The following is a 7,135-nucleotide window of genomic DNA, read 5'->3' on the forward strand; positions in this document are numbered from 1 at the left end:
CCTCAACCTCCTGCTGTGGGCCCATGACCTCTCTCGCTGACCCGTCAACATACTAATTTGTCAACACCCCCCACCCCTCCTTCTAGGGCTCGTCCGTAGTCCCTCAGACTCTCCTGTCTTTGCAGACACAGCTCTGCTCACAATCAATACCGCAACTGTGTGAAAAGTTAAATTAGCGAGCGAGAGCGGCATTTGTAGTTCAGAGCCATAAATATTAATGTGCTTTTGTTTTATACATGTTCGGACTCAAAGCAAGCGTGGCGCTTAACGTTAAGTTGGTGCTGCATTCAGCACTTTCTGGGGTTTTTTACTACACTCTGGTGCATTTAAAGCACCTATTTGTCTACTATACTATATATTAGACATTAGATTCAGTAGCTGTAATTTTATGAAGACGGTCCACTTCTATTGCTACCTGAAAATGTGTTGTGCTAGTGGGCTACCATATACACATTAGTTCAGAAGTTTGCCTACACAACAGGTTATTTAACCCCAACTGATGCTGTGATTGGCTTCACTTTTCCTGAAGACATATCCTGTGATCAGGCAAATTAGGTTAATCTAATTCAGAAAAGACAAATTATTGGCACAGCTCTAGTAAAAAAAAAAAAAAAAAAAAAAGGAAATTCCCCTTCATAACTTTATGATTAAGAGCTGGAAGGACAGTGGGGAACTGTCATAACTGAAGATTTGTGGATGGAAAAACAGCTTGAATAAGTATGATTACCAATCACTTAAACGCTTGATGACAATAAAATAATTAAAGAATAACAACGGCTAAACTCAGCTATTGCCATTAGGTAAAGTGAGATTATTTCCGCAAGCCTCATGTGAAAAGAACCTGAAAGAACTGGAAGTAAAAAGCTGCGCAGCCTTAAAGAAAATCTGACCATTTAGGCTAATAGGAAAAAAATGGCTCTAATTTGCCAGAAAGCATAAAGATGGAACTGTAGACCAATGGAAGAAGGTCATGTCATCTGATGAGTCTAGATTTACCTTGCTGCATAGTGGTGGGCACTTCAGTGTAAGAAGAGAGGTGCATACGGTACTGCACCACTGCGCTTGGTGCCAACTGGACAGGCCTACGGTCGCAGCTGCGGGTTCAAGTTCAGTAGCATTACGAGTCCAAAGAATGAGGTGAGCTGACAGCCTGGATATGTTAAACGGGCTGATTATCCCGTATCTGAATTTCATATTCCAAGACGACGGTGCCAGGATTGTGAAAATGCGGTTAAAGGAGCATGAGATGTTCTTTTCGCACACCACAGAGTCCAGATCTGAACTCTGCTGAGGAACTTTAGGACCTGCTGAAGGAGAATTTGCAAAGTCGTTTGACTCTTTTGTTTCCTTCGTAAGATCCATTACAAAAAATGCATGCAACAATCTTATCGATGTGACATTACAATATTTTAACCAAACAACGCCATCTTGAATGTGTTCCATAATCAAAGCCAAGGGCAGTCCAAGGAAACGTTTGAGTGACCTTTTTAACGGTCAGTGTATTTTGATAAACATCTCAGTAAGCACTTTCTCAGTCCATGTTTACTTAAAACTCACTTCATTCTTCTGTAGATTTGGTGTTCCAGATGTTCGAAGCTGAAGCTTGTCTTCAGGGGTTTTCAAGTCGAATTGCAATTTTTAGCTCTGGTGTTTCTTGAGTTGTTCCTGATCATTCTGACTGAGTAGCTTTTAGCTAGGGGTGACATAGTTTAGATCATATGATTGAGACATAACAGCTGGGACGATGATCCCAAAGTCAAATCAATATTGATTGTGGAGTGAAGGAGTAAAGCAGGTCAACTTTGAGCTTAGCGAAGACCTTTCTAAGACCTCCACCTCTTTGTGGATGATGTTTAAAATTCAGTTTCAGTACAATTTGGTTTATTTGTACGAGCACAAATTCCCAACAAATGCCGTCACAAAGCACTTTACAAAAGACGTGCGTCCACACACCCAATAAATCTAAATGAATTTGTCAGGGTCAAATTCTGAATCATTTGTTTGAAACAGTCCATCTTTCAGTCCTTCACTAATCACACCAAGTCCACAGTTTTTTGTGTCGAAAACAGAACGTTAAATTCCAGGTAACGGGCCAAACACACAGAAAACCGAATCGGTTTCCCTCTCACAAACTAATCCGCTGTAGTGTGTGCCTCCCTCCTTTGACACGTGTCGCCACGTGTTTAGCGACAAACGGAGAGCGTCTGCACTAATGCTGATGGAGCGGCGATCCTTCTGGGGATCCTTCCACCCATTTCCTCTTTTTAGGTGCAGTGAAAAAGCAGCAATTTAAAAACACTGAAGTCGCAGAGGGGGACTGTGTGGAAATGCGATAAGACAAAGGAACTCTGCTAAGCACCGCGGCACAGAGAAGATAGTGAAAGGTGAACGAATGGTTTTGAGCCACAAAAAGTGGGAGACGCATAGTATTCATTCCCCGTGACTTTCTGTCCTGCGTTGTCACATTTAAGCTACAAACTTCAATATATTTCATTGCCGTTTTATGCGAGAGTCTTTGTTTTCAGCATCACTACTCAGATTATTTGGAAACGTGTTTTTTTAATTAAAGGGGCAGAATTATGCATTTTCCAGGCACAAATAACAATCAAGTTATTTTTTGTTTAACTTCACAATTATAGACTACTTTGTTATAAATTTAACGTCATATGAATACTTGTGCAAGATGCCGCCTTCATGTTCCCCTCAAGTTTGTCAAAGATAGTGTGCCACACGCTAAAATGAATGCTTCTTCTTGGACCTGGACACTGACTGAGAACTAAACTACTTAAAAGTTGTCAGAGTGAACATATGGAGACGCAGGTCAAAGGAAGGCAAGACGAACATTTGGAAACGTAAGAGGTGCATTTTTTAAATCCGGACCCGGATAGAGACGTGCCAGAGCAGACTGCAAGGCAGAGCCCTGGCACCGCCGCGTAATCCATTTGTTCATGGCAGAGGCGTTAATGTCTGAGCAGCTCCAAGCCAAAAAACATAAGGGAGCGCTTTAATCAAAACTTGCATGAATCACAGCCGTAAAATCTCTGCAAACGTTTGAACAGGGGTGAGAGGTGAGTAAGCGTCACTTTGGACTCCTGAGCCCGAGAACGACAGGGCGAAACCCTTCCTGCGTGTGAAGTCACGTCAGGAGAAAAAGAGGAGCGTGTGCGGTGTCAGTACGGTGGCAGGTTTGAACAAGGGGGGCGGGGGGGCGGCGCGGATTAGGACTGTCAATAGACCCCAGTGTGGCTGATCCTTTCAGGGGTTAAAGACCAGGAAATCACTCTCTCAGACTCACAGACATAAAGCCGTATGAGCACAAGCCCTCGCTGACTTTCCTCCGGTGGCTGATGAGGTGTCTTAGCTGATTAATGCCGCGCAGAACTTTGGAGGTCGTTTCCAGGACTTTAATTAGGCCAGGCACTAACTAAATCACACTTAGACAATTGAGTTCTCAGTTATCTTGAATTAGGCTCAGCTGAGGGCCAGGAAACCTGATTACCGTGTTTACATGATGAGAAGTCCCCAATTTAAAGGTCAGCAGAAGGGGAGGATAATAGAATATTGGTTACCTAGAGTAGATATTGGACAAAATGAAAAGTTATGCGAGCTTCCTGCGGTGTTTCGCGACAGTTATAACTGCTGGGGTGGTTCAGGAGACTCGCGCCGAGGCCAGACAAGCCCAAATCAGATTAACAAGCCAAATTTAAGTGATTTAACAATCTCTGTGGAGAGGTTAATCCCATTACAACAATGACCTCCTCCTCCCTAAAGCCAACAGGAACCAGCTTTTTTTTTTTTTTTAATGGTTTCTAATTAATTGCCTCTCAAACCTTCCCACAAGCACTTCTGCAACAAGTTATCTTACCGGCTGATTCGCTGGTCTTCTTGGTTGCAGAGCTTCATAGAAGCATTGTTTCATGACCACGTTTGATATGTCTTAACACATTAAGGCATATATATATATATATATATATATATATATATATATATTTTTTTTTTTTTGTATTTTTCTCTCCATATCATTTAATATCTTAGATCTACAGATCAAAGTGCTTTTGATGCAATGCAATGCAGATCTCTTAAGGTAAACTCGTTGAAAGACGTGTTATGCTTATATCTGGTTGTAAAAACAACCCGTTCATTGTGTGCATACTACATCTCAGTCCATCACTCCTAACAATGGCTGCAAATGGCATAATGGAAAGGCATTGTTGTGATGACTTACCGAAGGCAGTGTGGGGAAAAAACAGGAGCTTCTTAAAGAGACAGAGGCCCAATTTCTAGGCGTCAAATTGTGAAATCAAATTTCTTTTATGTCATGTTTGATATATATATATATATATATATATATATATATATATATATATATATATATATATATATAGCGTTTTCATAACAACAGAAGGTAACAGTTGCCTGATTGTGCTATGAAATGGCTCCAATGGTCTGAAAATGCCCAATACTGCCTAATACTGCCTCTTTATACTGTTTATAGTTTTATTTTAAAACTTTAAAATAGAAATAAAATAGTAGTTTTTTAAAATGAGAACATGTTGTAGACATGTGGTTTAAATTATACATAGTCTCTCTTTTATAGGTAAGGTAACATTTGCGGCTCTAAACGACTTTGTTCAGCTGGACTGGGGGCCAAAATGACTCTTTGGCCAAACATCAGCCTGCTGATTACACAATCATTGAGATGAAGTGTGTCCAAGCAGATAAATGCCTATGAAACATGGAGCCCTCCAGGAACCAACTTAGCTATAGCCAACAAAACGTTGTATGCTGTGTTTTCTGTAATGCAAGTTGCCCACCAATATACAAGGTCCAAATCATTCACATTTCTGGTCTGCTGCTCCTTTATTGCATGTCCATTTCCACTAGTTAAATACATTTACTCTTGGAGCAATTGCTTATGTGTATATATCAAACTCATTACTTAAAACATTATCCAGACTTTTGGAGGAGTGGTCCATCCGGCCATGAGAGAGGAAAAGCCAAACGAGGGAAACAGGAAAAAAGGAGGGACGGTGGAGTGACACTGGGATTCGACTTGGGAAAATTCTCTGTGGTCACTCATAAAATGGCGAAAGCAGGAAAGAAAACATGTTCCTGTAGACCGCGTAGGGATTTGATGGAACTTAATGAACTCTAGTGTGTGGTGTTTGGATGGAGACAAAGAAACACAGGAAGGACTTTGGTCAAATTCATCAACCACAAAGGGTAATCCAGTGTGTTGGACGGTGGTCTCAATTTATTTCTGGGGCCAACAGGGAGGTCATTATAAAACTAATTGGCTTTCTTTTTTATGTATGAAGCCTTTTGCATTTTTTTGGGTGGTGGGGGGGAATGGGGGGGGGGGGGGTTACTCAAAGGCTCTAAGTTTAGGAAGTGCATTTATATATCCAGAAAGAACTTCAAATTGTTTTATTCTTTTAGATTTTTGTGGTGAATTGACAGAAGGCATAATTAGATTTTTTTGTGTTGTTGTTGTTATTGTTTTGTTTTTTTTCCTGAACAGAAGGAAGATGACAAATCAGAAAAGACAGCTACATTTGTTTTTGTGCTGAGAAAAAGATGAATTTTAATAAAAGAAAACTGGAACATCCAGTGCCTCACAAAACACCCTTTGAATATATTTTTTTTAAGCTTAGTAACATCTATTATGCTCACATTCAGCTTGCAGACTGTAGCGTGACTTTAAATGAATGCTTAGTTGCAAACTTTCCAATGTGTCTCAATTCAATTCTGCTATTTAGAAAAGTACATAATTAACCCAATGAGAAGAAAAAATGAAGTAAAAAATAGTACAGGTACTTTTAGTGTTATTCTCTTGTGAGAATTCAGCAACAATATGTTCCCATATATTTATTTAAAAATATTAGTTGGTTCTTTATCAATTTAGTCAAAGTCATTAAGATCCATTATGGCAGGTCCAAAGAGCCACTTGCAGCTCCAGAGCCACAAGTTGCACACCACTGTGAAAGACCAACATTAAGTTTTCAAAAACCCTACAACAAAAATCTGAAAAGTGTGGCATACAGTTGTTGTGTTTAGGCCCCTTGAGTCAATCATTTATAAAACCATATTTTGCTGCAGTTATAGCCACATGTCTTCTGGGGTTTGCCATTCTTCCCCACAAATAAGGCAATCTCAGTCTGACGAACCAAATTACTTTGACTAGGCCATTCTAACACTTAGATGTTAGAACGGTTAGCCCAGGCTGAAGCCTCGGCTGCAAGTCTAGTGTCTTTGTCCTGCAGGAACATGAACCTCTAACCCAGCCTGAAGTGTGTTGCAGCCTCTAACACATTTTCCTTTAGGCTTGACCTGTTTTTAGCACCACTTATCTTCCCATAAACTTTGACCAGATTCCCTGCATCTGCTGACGAAATGGATCTCAACAACATGGCGCTGCTATCAACATTTCACAATGTTCCGATGTTGTTGTCATAGTGGTCTCCCCATAAATTATCATACAGTATGACCATAGTACCTCATTTCAATAGTGTCCACATGTTTCCATGCAAATAGATGCAATAGTACAACATCAAAAGTGCAGAATAACATTGAATGCCTGTAATAACAAGTCATGTTTGAAACCAACAGAGCGCGGTGAGAACAAAACACATTTTGCAGTTTTCTTGCTTGTAAAATTCCTGAACGGTTAAGGACCACATGTCCGTCCTGCAATTGTCTGTTTGTTTTCCGCAATTCCAATAGAAATGATCAGCTTTTTTTTTCTTTTTTTTTTCCTGCTCTCTGAGTTTTGTGTTTGGACAGGAAAGGGAAGGACCCACTGAGATCTCCTCCACTAACAGATGGGAACTTGTGGGTCCATTAGGCTGTGCAGCACGCTTCGATGCATTCCGTCAAGAACGCTGCAGAAACTATCGATTCTTTGGTAAAAAAAAAAAAAAAGAAGAAAATTACAAACCAGACATCTAGTTTACAATTCTTGGGCACTTGCTGGAAAGGACACCCTGCATGTGTGATTGTTTCTGCAGAGAACTTTTACTCATAAGGAAACACTCTGTGTGCTCCGAGAGCAGGAAAATGATGGATGCGTTTCATTTCTGCCACCTGCGCTTCCACTGACAAGATAATGTTATTCTGTTGCACATTAAAACTCCAT

This window comes from Poecilia reticulata, chromosome 19 (assembly GCF_904066995.2).
Source record: "Poecilia reticulata chromosome 19, P_reticulata-male-v2, whole genome shotgun sequence".
NCBI lineage: Eukaryota > Metazoa > Chordata > Actinopteri > Cyprinodontiformes > Poeciliidae > Poecilia > Poecilia reticulata.